The sequence below is a fragment of the Aotus nancymaae genome, unplaced genomic scaffold (genome assembly GCF_030222135.1).
Source record: "Aotus nancymaae isolate 86718 unplaced genomic scaffold, 86718_ANA_hifiasm-v0.15.2.pri h1tg000036l, whole genome shotgun sequence".
Taxonomy (NCBI): domain Eukaryota; kingdom Metazoa; phylum Chordata; class Mammalia; order Primates; family Aotidae; genus Aotus; species Aotus nancymaae.
The window spans coordinates 89,110,136-89,123,852 of NW_026988450.1; the positions used below are offsets into that span (position 1 = coordinate 89,110,136).

A 13,717-nucleotide genomic window follows, 5' to 3' on the forward strand; every position below is an offset into this window, starting at 1 on the left:
ACACGGCAAAATCCCATCTCTACAAAATAAAATTAGCCAGGTGTGGTAGCACAGGCCTGTAGTCCCAGCTACTCAGGAGACTGAGATGGGACAACCACTTGAGGCCAGGAGGTGGAGGCTGCAGTGAGCCAAGATGGCACCATTGCACTCCAGCCTGGGTGACAGTCTCTGTCCCGTGTCCCCATGCTCGTGTGACCCAGCGGACTCGGCCCAGACCTCCTGGAGATGCTGTGCAAGTTCATCTCCCTTGCTGGGTCTACTTTTCGAGTGGTAACTGTAGCTACCAAAGGGCCCTTCCCCCAGCCCGGGGGGCTCCCTGGGCCCCGTGACAACAGGTGGACTCCCTCTGGGTCCCCACGGCCCCACCAGCAGCTGGACCAGCTCGTACCTCCCTGTCTAGTCAGCCATGTGCTTGTGTCTCCCTAGCCACTGCAAGATCCCAGACCCCAACAGCAGGCAGAGGGCGTGGCCTGGCAAGACAGGGATTCCTAAGGACCCGAAAATAAGCAAATGAAGCATCTTGGTTGCTAATGGCAACCCAGAGTAAAGGACCAACAATGGCACTGTTCCCACAAAGGATCTGACTGACACTGACAACACTGTTCTCATAGTTACTGATGAGCCAGACGTCTCGCAGTCCCCCGGAGCCCAGCACACGGGGCTAACCCCACACACTGTGGCAAGGAAATCCAGTGGGAACTGAGCTTACTAGAAGAGCACCCAGAGACTTCCCAGAGAAGATGACCTTCCTGCTGGTGAAGTCACAGGCCAACTGTAGGATGCTGGTGGCAAGACCCCTGCACAGCAGGCTAGAGCATCAACTCACAGCTCCTGGGCTCTCCTTGCTGGCACCACACAGACTTGCCAACAGGTGTGGGATCCCACCAGGAACTCCCAGGGCCTGTGGCACAGGACACATGGCTGCCGACTGGCTCAGATGCCCAAGAACCATGTCATTCAGAAAGACCGCACACAGCTGGACAACGAGGTGCCAGCCCCTACCTCGAGAGGCTGTGTGGGTGGATCAAATGGGAACTGGCAGCAGGCATCAGGGTAATCCCCCTCCTGATCCCCTTCCTGACCCCATTCCAGAAGGGGCAAGGGAAGCTCAGCTCCTCTCCACCAGGCACTGTTCTGTCCCCCAAACAACTGGCTGGGGAGAGTCACTCTCGCTAACATGTCTGTGTGCGCGGGAGTCTACAGTTCACCCCGTACTCTTCCTGACACCACCCCACAGGACAGGCACTGAGTGTACACACACACATGTGCACACACACGTGCACGCAACACACAGGCAGGCTGAGGTGAAAGGCTCACCAGTGTCTCTTTCAATTTTCATTTTCATTGATCTTCCTGATCTTAAAGACAGGAAATGCAGTCTCGTTGGTTGCCATGTTCCAATCAGAGAAATTCATTCAGTTTAGAATCATGATTATGAAGCCTGCTGATGCAGGTCAGGACAGTCCCCAAAATACACTAAAGCCAAAATCTGAACAGGAAGTGGTGTGTGATGGGTCCAGCTCACGCACTAGCGCTGATCTCGCACACTGGGCTCCGCCTCCCAATGCACATAGAACCTCCCCTCCCACCCTCTCCTCCACTTCCGTGCCAGTGCATCTCCTGCCTGGGCTACCATGGGAAGGTCGTGACTGGTTTCACGGCTTCCACCTTTGATCCTCAGTGCTGGCTCTCAATACTGTGACCAGAGTAGCCCCTTACAACACTGAGTCAGACCAGCCACTCCTCACCTCACAGGGTCCCGCCTGGCTCCCCAAGCCCTTCCAGAGAGCCTGCCAGCCCAGCCTAACCACAGGGCCCTTGCCATGTGGCACCTGCAAGCCTCAGGCCCCCAATCCCCGCCCCCCCATGCCCTCTGCCCCTCAGTGGTTCTGTCCTAGGCACGCCGATCAAAAAGCCTCCCTGCCAGCGCTGCCTGGAGCCGCATCCCAACAGGACCCCAGGCTCTTCCCCTTCCCTCCACGACACCAGACAGAGTAAACACAACAGTGTACTTAAACAGGCGAAGGCTAGTGACAACGTACATGATAGCAAATGTTTCTTAATACTAGATCCAATCAAAGCATTTATTACTCCACTTTCTAACACTTAAGGGTTAAGGCATTAGGATTTGAAATAAAACATCTTTTTAAACAGAATCCCTCTTCATCTTCTACTAAAACAAATCATTCCTAAATATCAAGAGGAACAAGACGCAGTGTCCGATTCACAGAAAACACGCCAGAAAAGCTCATTTAGGAGGAAATCACATGAAAACAAGGACATGCTACCCCCAGAGGCAAATATTCTCTGCACCACCGAGCTTCTGGTACGATATACAAAGTTTTGCTCATCTCCCTCTTACCTGTATATAGTTTCCTTGGTTTGCAAGATCAGCTTGAGTAGGTTTTTGGATTTTTAATTAAGAGGCAATGAGGGGTGTGCCCTTTTTTCCAAACGCTCACGCACTGACCTGGTGTGAGTGCCAGGGTCCGAAGGACGCTTCGGCTGCCATGGAAACGGTGGCACGCTTCTAGCCTGCGCAGCCCGAAATCTCAGCTGGGAATTCAGGAAAATCGAGCGTCAGTATCGACCTGAAATGCTCGTAAGTCCTAGGATAAACTAGGTCTCCTCTGCATCTCGGTTACTTTAGGAGCAAACCTAGGTAGAAGTAAACTCAGCCTGTCACCCGCAGTGTGGGAGAGAGGCAGGTCATATGTCCCTGACAACATGCCAAGCGGCTAAATGGTATCAAAACATGGAAGCAGAAACCCTCACATCACACACATGTAATCAAGAACTGACCTCACAGACAGGGCACAATTTAGGAAGACCACTAATGACTGTCAAGATGGAATTAAACCTTTTCATGGTATTTACCCAGTATTAAGTTTAAGCAGGTTATAAATCAAGTGTACATTATGATCACACTGAATTCTTTAGAAAGGTGTGGATGTAGATAAAAAAGTGTTATTTCTGCGTGGTTCACAGAGTCTTCACTTTTTCTTGAGACAGGGTCTTGCTCTGTCACCCAGGCTGGCATGCAGTGGCTCAATCACGGCTCAGTGCAGTCTCCACCTTCTGGGCTCAGGCAATCCTCCCACTTCGGTCTCTTGGGTGTGCCACCACACCCAGCTAATTGCTTGAGATGGGGATCTCACTATGCTGCCCAGGCTGGTCTTGAACTGGGCTTAAATGATCCTCCCTCCACAGCCTCCCAAGGTGCTGAGATTATAGGTGTGAGCCACCTGTCCTGGCCAAATCTACTTTTAATTAAAACAAACAATAAACTACCTTTAAAGACAGATTTTCTGGTTCCCTGTACAATATCACACAAGATCTGTATACGTGATATGACATTCAGTAAGTTCTAGGATGACTTACTGGATCTCAGATGGCCTGGACCGTCCAGCAGAGGCTTGTGACGCGAGCAGCTCCTGGAGCTCAGCAGGGAGAGTGACTGTGAAAAGCTGCCTGTGCTTTGAGGCGCCAGTGGTCCTGCCAGTTGGTACAGAAACACTACAGCAGCCTTCCCCGGTGCGGCATTGGTGTCAAAGTGGCAGGTCCAGAACCCCATCCAGGAAAACAGCAGCTTCCTCTCAAATGTTTTTGGAACCTGGGTGCTATTCATTCCTCCTGGATCCTTGGCGGGAACCTCACTACTCTGCCTCAGTGTCGCCCAAGCCTCTGCACAGCACTGCACTCACGGGTATTCACAGGTCAGCCCCGACTACAAGGCACTGAGCCTACCAGGGAGAAAGGAGTCGACTGCTATTTTCCCTTCTTTCCAGGCTGGAAGAGACCACAAGACACAGCCCACCACAGGCCCACGTGGGCTTGGAGGCTCTACTTCTTGTCTGGGTAGTTTACAACATCCTCCCTGCCTGAGGCCCAGAAAGCACTGGACTCCCAAGGCCAAACGTCTCACATGGGCTCCTCAGCTGAAGACATCAACAGGCACCTTTCCAACTCATTAACTTCTGGGTGCTGACAGCCCCTAGCCTAAGCACTGCTCTCCAGGATTGGATGGCCGCCTGTGAGCCAGCATAGGACGTCACCTCCAGCAAGCTCCCGGCAGCAAAGGAAGGCGGCCAGAGCCCTTGAGCACCTGCAAGCCAGGCTCTGAAGGACACCCAGCATGGGGATGAGGAGCCCGTGCTGCCTTCTACAGATGGGGGCCATGCCAGTAATTGGCAATGCAAAGCCACACAAGCCGGCCACAGGTGGATGGAAATCGTTTTGCCCGCATCCTGTGACACTGGCGGACTTCATCAGAATCTTCCTCATCTGGGGACACAAGGCAGGTCCAGGTCCGGCGAGGACCGGCATGAAAGGACCATCGTGGGCTACCAGTAAGACCAAATTTCAGAAACATCAACTGATCCCTGTCTGAATATTAAAAGCTTGCTAAGCACTGGACAAAGATTCATGAAGCTGACACCTAAGAGTGTTTAAACCTAGAAAAATAATTAAGTCAAGCTACTCTGGACACAATGGAGTCCTCAGATTCGTCAATAAACTATACTTACTTTATGTAAACTCCAAATGACAGTGCAACCTGAATGCTGATCACAGATAAACACAATTAACGTATTTTAGATTTTTCAGATTTTACTCTTAGGTTCACTAAAACGTCAATGCTTTTACTTTTAAACAAAAATCTTTAAATTATATTTACTTTAAGAAAAAAATTGTTTTAAGAGACAAGGTCTCGCCATGTGGTCCAGGCTGGAGTGCAGTGGCACAATCATAGCTCGCTGGTGACCTCGAACTCCTGGATTCAAGTAATCCTCCCACCTCAGCCTCCCAAGCAGCTGGGACTACAGGTGTGTGCCACCATCCATGTCTGGTGTATAATCACTGCTTTTAAATACAGTACACTTCTCATCTGTGCATAGTTCCTGCACCTGCCTCGGCAGCAGCCCCGCCCAACAGCCCCAGCCCCAGCCCCAGCCCCAGGCAGCTGAGCTGAGCTCCCATAGTGCGTGGGGAGCAGAGGCTGAGGCCACACTCGCGAGACTGTGGGTTTCCCTAACGGGATCTCAGCGCAACCCAAACAACTGAGCCAACCAGGACTTCTTGGCCTGTGAAACCCACGGGGGCACTGGCGGGACAGGGGTGAGCATCTGTGGTGGATGTGGGGTGGGCGGCTGAAGGACACACAGGCCTCCGCCCCCAGCCGCCAGCAGCTAAGCGCCGACCACAGCCCCCAGGAGCAGCACAGGCAAGTGGGTGGGGAAATAGAGGAACCACTAGTGAGCAGGCAAGTGCAGTCAGCTGACCAGAGAGGAAGCTGACCTCCTTGCTAACATCTCAACAGGGCACAGACACAGCCGCAGGGAGCCAGAACTGCTGCAGGGGACTACTCAGTCCTACTGGGGGCATCCTCTGCCCTGGGCTCTGTCCCTGCTGTCCCCAGGTGCATTTCACTGCCAGACTGCTAGAGGCCAGGGCTCCAGCCTCCAGGGCAGCCCACCTCAGCCCGCTCTGCCCCCCTCAAGGCCAGACCAGCCAGGTCTCAGCCCCTCCCTTGGCCCCCAGGCTGTGGACAGTTTCTCTCCGCAGGTTCAGCTGGGCCTGGCTTCCAGCCCTCCCAGCTCCGGCCTTGACCCCACAACCTCCACCCCTGTGACGGCTCCCACATACTGCAGGACCCCAGCCTCTGCTGGCTCTTCTCACCTCTTTCCCCCACACAGCCTGGGAAGGAAGGGCTGATGCTCATGGGAACCCCTGTGGCCTCAGGGCCCTGGCTCCGTCCCCACCATGCCAAGTGGCCTTTCCTCGCCTCCCAGTCGCCTACTCAGAAGCCCGGGATGGCTGCTAGGTGAAGGAAACGGTTCTGGAGGGGAGTCAGGACGAGGCTGGCTTTACAGAAAAGTAACACGTGCAGGACAGACTGCTGGTTGACTTTGTTTGAAGGAGTACGTTCACTGTTGGTGTCATTTTCCTTTACACCTGAAATCCCGTGGACTGCACCTCAACGCCCTCTACCCCCATTCTTACGTCCGTCACTTGCTCCTTCACACACGCAAGTCTTTGATGAGGGAGGCCAGCTTTCCCTCTGGAAGGAGGTGCCTTCAGTTGTAAACCGACAGTTCATAAAAAGTTGGGGGCTCTGAGTCCACAATTCCGCATTCTCGAGAAGCTGCCAATCATGTGCTGAGAAACACCTGACCATATCACACAACCCCTCCCCGGCCAGCCTGCCCTCCCCGGCACACACCCCGTGCTGGCCGGCAACAAACAAAACCCACACGGACAAAGGCGTCCTTAGAAGAACAGCCAAAACAATTCCACCTGCTAACAAAAACTAACTGCAGAATTAAAGGCTGCAAGTTCACACAATCTAGCTATTGTTAACAGCGCCTTGGTTTATCAATGTAACAGTAACTCTTTCAAAGATTAATAAAGTTCTCCCCAAATACTCAGCACTGCAGCATTTTTCAGATACTTTGCAGGATAAATATTAGCTTGGGACTCGCCTACATGAGAAGTGAAAGCTGCCAAGGCAGCAGTTCTAGAGCAAGAACCAGCGGCAGCGGCGGCAAGGACCTGGCCCGGGCACTGCTCCCAGCCCTGCCGCGGACAGCTCACTCCCCAGGCGCCTCCTCGAACCCAGCACCGTGCTGCCCCTCGCCCCGTGCCACACTCCACGCCCAGCCCCTGTGAGCTGAGCAGCAGGACTCACCTTGGGCACCGTGAGGCGGGGCGAGGGAGCCAATCCTCTGGGCCCCATGTGCCCCTGCCCACTCTGTCCTGCGTCGCCGACTCCAGGGTGGGGCTACGACTTTGTCTCCTGGATCCCGGATGGCTGGGTGCCCGGCAACGGATAAGCCACCACAATAAACAGAAATAGGTGGAAAATGGGCTTAACTAAAAGGAGAAGTTTTAAGACGATTGTTGGGATAACAGGGAACAAAGGAGCATTAACACTCAGATTTGATTCCAACTTACCTTCTTGAAAGACATTTAAGTAGCCTGGGTGACCAAATGCAACGTGGTATTGGGGCAGCTCCTAGGGCAGTGGGTCACACGTGGCCCCTGCCATCAGCAATACCAGGTTCGAGACTCCAAACAGCCAGGGGCCGTTTGGCTGCTGGGCAGGCCCACCCGCTGCAGGGTGTTTCTGCCACCACCTGTAACTCCACCGTGGGGGTCTCTGTCAGTGTATGCGACAGCATACAGCACCACACGCACAGAAAGCAAGCTGCCGGGACAGAGCCTGACTTGCTCAGGTAACTGGAACCCTCCCCAACAGGTGGACGTTCAGAGAGCAGCTCCCTGTCCAGCACCCCCTGAAGGACTAGCACGACCTTGCTTCTCACACGGGAGGGAAGGGCAAAGGGCCTCGTGAGGTCTCCGCGAGACCGGGCTGTATGTCTTACACCAGGCTGCCTTCTCCTGCACACATTCCTACTCTAAGACAGCAGGGCCCAGGCATCCTCTCAGCATCGCATGGGTTCCCTTGGTGTAGAGAAACTGACTTTAAGTCTGAATCAGTCTCGACTAGGCATGGTGCTCACACCTGTAATCCCAGCACTTTGGGAGGCTGAGGCAGGTGGATTACCTGAGGTCAGGAGTTCAAGACCAGCCTGGCCAACATGGTGAAACCCTGTCTCTACTAAAAATACAAAAGTCAGCCAGGTGTGGTGGCACGCTCCTGTAATCCCAGCTACTCCAGAGGCTGAGGTGGGAGAACCCAGTAAGTGGAGGTTGCAGTGAGCCACGCCACTGCACTCCCGCCTGGGCGACAGAGCGAGACTCCATATCAAAAAAGAAAAAAAAGTCTGAATTGGTCTCTTACAGTAGCTGTGACTGTGACAGGCTCAGCCCTGTTTCCCCATCTGTCAATGGGAGTGACACTGTGAGTGGTATGGAGTGCAAGTGGGGACCCAGTACAGTGCCTGTCACAGTGGGCTTTCGTGAACAGAGCGTGTGCTGCTGGCCTGAAAGCTCTGCGGCAGCATGTGGCCCCTCCACTGCTCTCAGAGACAAGGGAGCCTCAAACGAAGGAGACTTTCTGAAATGGCCTTAGGGGAGTCAAATCCTCTGTGCAATACATGACAGTGTTTGCACACACACAAACACAAAACACAGGATGATCTAGCTGAAAATAAGCAGCTACTGAACACGGTCTAACTTTTGTTTCAATGGCTCCAAAGAATAAAAGAATAATCTAAGAAACACCAGGCAGGCCCAGGTCTCAGGATGTGGAAGATGGAAGGAGCCTCTGAGCTGGTTTCACCCAACCTCAAACCTGCAGGGCAGAAACGGAGCCCAGGAGGCCAAGGGGGACATTCAGCAAAGAGGACAAGGACACGTGAGCAGAGCCGACCTATGCGCCTCCTGCCTTCCCAGGTGGCCCCACGCTGAAGTATCCTCGGATTTCCAGAAAACTGGCCAACTGCTCTGAACGAGCCTGAAGAAGGCTCTGCAAACTTAAGCAGGGCTCGTCTCGCTCACCGCTGGGCGGCCCCTGCCTCCACCAAACTGCGCTTCTGAGCCTCCGTCTCCGTCACTGCTCTGCCCCCAGACCGCCACTCAGGGCGCACAGCGCTCAGCTCACACCAGCCGTGCAGAGCTCGTGGACGCGGTCTTCCCTTTGCCATGAACGCTGCGTGTGCCCTCCCTCTCCACTTCACAACATTAAACTTGTACCCATTGTCCAAGGCCTGGGCTACAGGTGACAGATCCCAAGAAGTCAGCCACCTTCCCCAAGGGCTGGCACTGCCTTTGCAACTTGGGTCAACGTGCCAAGAGTCTGCCGTGTGCCTCCAGTGCCTCAACAGGCAGCTGCAGGTCCCTGGGCCTGAGCCCAGTTCCTTTCCCGCTCAAGTGCCTCAGTGGCTGCTCGTCTGGGTGCCCACAAGTGGGGCTGGCTGGCCAGCACGCAAGTCAGAGATGCAGAGCAGGGGCCACGCGATGTCAGCATGGCCTCGTGCCCAGGCCGTCGGGGAGACCTGCACAGACCCACGGCAAAGCCACAGACCGGCGTCCTGTCTGAGGCCCAGCAGAAGTTTCTGGCAAAGCCTGAAGGGATAAGGCAGTGCCAATAAACCACCCCACAGCCTCCGGAATGTTTGCCATTTTATGATTTGCTGCATCCAAAATTTGTCACATCACTGCTTCTCCTACCCCACAACCTCACAAACATGCAATTCCCTGAGTCCTGAGCTAGATGCAGAACCTCTGAAGCTCGACTCTGCAGGGAGCCAAAGCTAAGACACCCCAAGGACACTGGAGCCTCTGGGAAGAGGAGCAGGGAGCACTCAGTACTTCTCTCTACGGGCACCAGGGGCAGTGCCTGCCCTCCAAGCCGGCAAACAGTCTCGTGCCTGGGAAGGTTCCCTCCCAGCCCCAAAGCTCCAGCCTACCACCTCCTGCTCCCAGTGCAGTGCGCCCTGGACAGGCAGGAGAAGGCGGCGGAGAGGAAAACCAACGAAGGCTCCCCGCCCTGTACCCCTGTGTGTCTCAACTGCTCCAGAAATCAATTCCAGGCATCAACGTCACTGTCACCCCCGCCTAAGCTTTAGGCTAGTCCCAGGGGTCACGATGGACAAAGGTCACCACGGGGCTGTGGTTAGTCAGCTTTCAGCCACCCAAGCACAAAGCCTCAAGGATTTTCCTCCAGTGACTGCTGGGCAGCTTGAAGGAGCAGAAGACAGGCGGCAGTGCGGGTACAGCCCAGCCACGCATCCACATGCACCCAGAAGAATCGAAGGCAGCCAGGTTACAGAGGGAGACCTCTGGCTCCACCCTGCTCCCTGCCGCAGCAGCACCCCATGATGGCTGGACGTTCGAAAACGGCAAACTCCCAGAACCGATGCGTTACAAAGCACCCAGGGACATCAAAGCCCAGCTCTGCACATGGGCTCTAAGGAAGGAGGTTTTCACCGGCATAAACCCAAGCAGGCTCTGTGGAGCTCATGGCACCTAAAGCGGCTGAGGAAGCCTGAGACAGAATGTCTTCCTGCTTACCTCAATGCCAGGAGTGTCCTTTAACTCCGACTGCGGTCCTGTGTTCTAGACTAGCTTTCATGTACACAAGATGCAGTGTGCTTAATGACTCAGTGATCATTTGGTGATGACAGTCACCTTTCCCAAATCTACCTGCCCCTGGATAACTGTTTACAGTCAAGTCATGAAGACTTTGAGGTCTGTCATATAAAAAGGACAGCCCAAAAGAGAGCTCGGCTGGTGGGCACAGGGACCTGGGGCCTTGAGAGCAAAGAATGGGTGGCCAAAAGGCCAGGGCAGCAGTGTGCGCTTGAGGGGACCTGCCCAGCACCTACCCCAGCCAATGTGGGTCTCTCCTCGCACCGGCTCGGAAGGGAGGGGCTGCCTCCGGCACCGCACAGCCATCCGGGGATGGAAAGTTGGCGGGGCTGGCGAGGACGTCTGGTGTCTATAAAAATGTTCCTCCCAGGAGAGCCGCTGGAAACAGACTGAGATACTCTCATTCTTTTCCTTATTTGCCACTCTGAAATATAAGCCATTCTTCCTATTCTGAAATGGAACAGAGGTCAATACCTCCCATGGTGAACAGTGACCCAAAGAAAAAGATCACCAGATCCAAAATATTTCCAGTTTGGCCAGTGGCCCCAAGTAACTCTACTCTGTTTACTTGGTTAGAGCAAAGCTCTCCTGGGGGATGGAGCGTCTAATCCAGTATGAAGCCCGCCTGTGTCTGCCTGGGTCCCACGAAGAAGGGCTGAAGGAAGAGAGACTCCTCACCCCTCCTCCCCCTGAGAGGCCCTTCTGTGTCCCCACTGGGGCCTGATTGTGGAAGAGAAGAGCTGCCTGTGCCCCCTGCCCTGACCCTGTCCCTGTCACGGCTGACGTTTAGGAGCTCTGTCCCAAGTGTCTGCTGCGGCACACACAGCTGCCCCGCATCCTGACTCCCGGGGCCTCGGCTCCCGAGCAAGGCCAACTTGACAGGAACCAGTGGCCAGCAGAGGCCTGAATAGAACAGGGTCTGGAGCTGGCAGTGGGGCCTGGGGCCACTGGTTCCCAAGCAGACTTCCTGCATGTCACAGGTGACTCCTCCTCACCAGTGGCCCAGTAGGGTCCAGCACGGACTGAGGGTGGGTAACACTGGCTCCTGCCTTCAGCACGTGGTCATCGCCCTGACCTGCCTGCAACAGCAGCCACTCGAGAGCGTCCACCGGAACTACAAAGTGCCTGCATCTCAGCGGTCACCCTTGGGTCACGGAGCCTCACGGCTTCCTTTACCACCATGGCTGATTACTCAGCCTGTGCCACAGCAGGGCTTCCCCGCTGTTGGAAGACAGGTGGTTCCCCCATTTTCTCCCCAGTTACACGTGTTTGACCTTCACTAAACCTTTACGAAATCCCCACTCCATGGTAACCGGCCTCGCACTCGGCCCAAGGTCATGGGGTGTCGTACTTCTCTGCAGAAGGACCCCACTTCAGATAAGACTGGGGGTAGAAACCCCACCAAAGCAGTCAGCCTCTGACACATGCATCTTTAAAAGTCCTGTGAGGTCTGCATTCCACCCACTGCACGCTCACAGCTGTGTCCATTTAAAGATGTTTCCCAAAGATGCACACCCCGCGTTAGGAAAGTGCCACCCCGAGATAACAAGGGCCAACAAGACGAGACTAAGAGGAAGGAACACAAACCATGGCGGAAAGCACGACACTGGGTGGGGGTCTGCAAACGCCCCGTACCCCCTTCCAACCGGCCTGGGACCCCTGAAGACATCCGTGGCTTTCAGCTTTCCCGAGTGCATCTGAAAGATGTTAAATCCTGAGTTCCAGCCATGATCGCGACAGAGCACCCTCAAGACTTCTGGAACCAGTGGGCGCTTCTCCCATCAGAACAGAGCTGGGCATCTCCCTGACCCTGTTCCGCAGGAGAACCAGCAGGGTGAAGGGGCCTGCTGCTGTCTAGGGTGGGGTGGGGCGGGGTGGAGCGGGGCAGGGGCAGACATGAACAGCACCTCGTGGCTCTGTGGCTCTCATTACTGACCCAGAAGTGTGGGCAGTTGCATTGCAGGGACCAAGAACACACTGGCTCCCCTCTCCTGGGGACCTCCTAGTCGTGAGCTATGCCCAGGAATTGAAAAGCACAAGAGAAGACAGGCTCACTCGACTCCAGCCCTTCGGGCACTGAGGCACTGGGCGTCCACACCCCACAACCCCGCCTCGGGAAGGTGAGGCATGAGCTTTGACACCCTTCCTTCCCTTGGGAGCCCAAGAGAATGGGTGGTGGCAGTTTACTGCACGTTTGGAAAAGGCCTCCACCCTCACCACCCTGCATGTGATGTGGGATTTGTGTACTCAGGAAGCTCAGAGTTGGAGAGGCAGCCTCACGCGTGCAATTGTTAGAAGCAGAACCAGGTCAGCATGGAAGCCTGCCAGTGTATCTTCCTGGTCCCTTTCGGGGCCTCCTTTACCCACACACCCTACTGAAACCACCTGAAACCTTTTCCAGATGAAGGAAAGTACAAAACGAGGAATTTATACTCCACAAGAAAGTAATTCCCCACTGAGGAACATTTAAGAGTAACTGCACTCATCTGGATTTGAACCGGATTCCTACATGCTTTCTTCAGAGCCTGCCCCCAAGAAATGTGACCCTTTCTGTTAGCCAGGACTCCCTAGGAACGGTATAAGGCCCCAACTTTAACTTTCCTGCTTGTTTGCATATTAGCAGCAGCAACCCCTCACCACCATACTATGGCCTCCAACCTCTTCCACAGGGTATGAACAGAGCCTCTCCAGGTCATGTGTGAGGCCGTAGGGTGTGAACAGAGCCTCTCCAGGTCATGTGTGAGACCATAGGGTATGAACAGAGCCTCTCCAGGTCATGTGTGAGGCCGTAGGGTGTGAACAGAGCCTCTTCAGATCATGTGTGGGGCCACAGGGTATGAACACAGCCTCTCCAGATCAGGTGTGAGGCCACAGGGTGTGAACAGAGCCTCTCCAGGTCATGTGCAGGGGTGTAGGGTGTGAACAGAGCTTCTCCAGGTCATGTGCAGGGGTGTAGGGTGTGAACAGAGCCTCTCCAGGTCATGTGTGAGGCCACAGGGTGCGAACAGAGCACCTCCCCGGTTCCTTCCACTTCTACATGCTTTCATTCTACAACTGGAAACCACACACAAAGGGTGTTATCATCATGAGAGAAAGGCTGTCAGAGCCCAGCAGCAACCTATAATAGACAGACTATAAACGCAGCACAGCTCACGCTTTCTTCAGAAGACTAATTTTAACAGGCAGAAGACATAACCGTAACTACGAAAACCTCTCCTTGCAGATACTAACTTTCAGCATCATGACTCAGCTGCTCTGATAGGTGAGGTCACCTGGATACTACGGGTGTTTTCACAAGAGGAAATAACCCACACACAGGGCACAGAGTGCAGACGGTGCCCCGACACAGACTGGCCTTCTCCCCAGAGTCCCTCGTTAACCCTTCCCAGTGAGTCTGGAGCTTTGCATTCCCATGGCTGGGGTGCTGGGCTTCTGGCCTCCTTGGCAGGCTGGACAATTCTAGACAGTCAAGTACTGTCTTTAATACGAACACCACCATGTATTCAGTTAAAAAGGATCTTCTGTGCGGCATCTTGTCAGTCTAGTGAGAGAATGATTTAGGCCATAACAGGTGAAAAGTGCCTCCTTTTACTCGCCACCCTATTCAAGAGCTGCCAAGGTGCAGCAGGCTCTCTGCTGGGCAGAAGCAGGCAGCCGGGTGGAA

General features: G+C 54.5%; 1 protein-coding gene across 2 annotated transcripts in view; it reads right to left on the reverse strand.

Moving 5' to 3' along the window:
- Positions 1-13,717, reverse strand: part of SLC45A4 (solute carrier family 45 member 4) — a 103,723-nt gene that overhangs the window by 67,718 nt on the left and 22,288 nt on the right. Inside the window, exon 1 of one of the 2 annotated variants that reach the window (XM_012461212.3) lies at positions 1,318-1,427. The exons of the other annotated variant lie outside the window; for it this stretch is intronic. The gene's annotated coding sequence lies outside the window, so the exon portion shown is untranslated. Of the gene's footprint in view, positions 1-1,317; positions 1,428-13,717 lie in introns of those variants that run through there. 2 annotated transcript variants of the gene reach the window in all.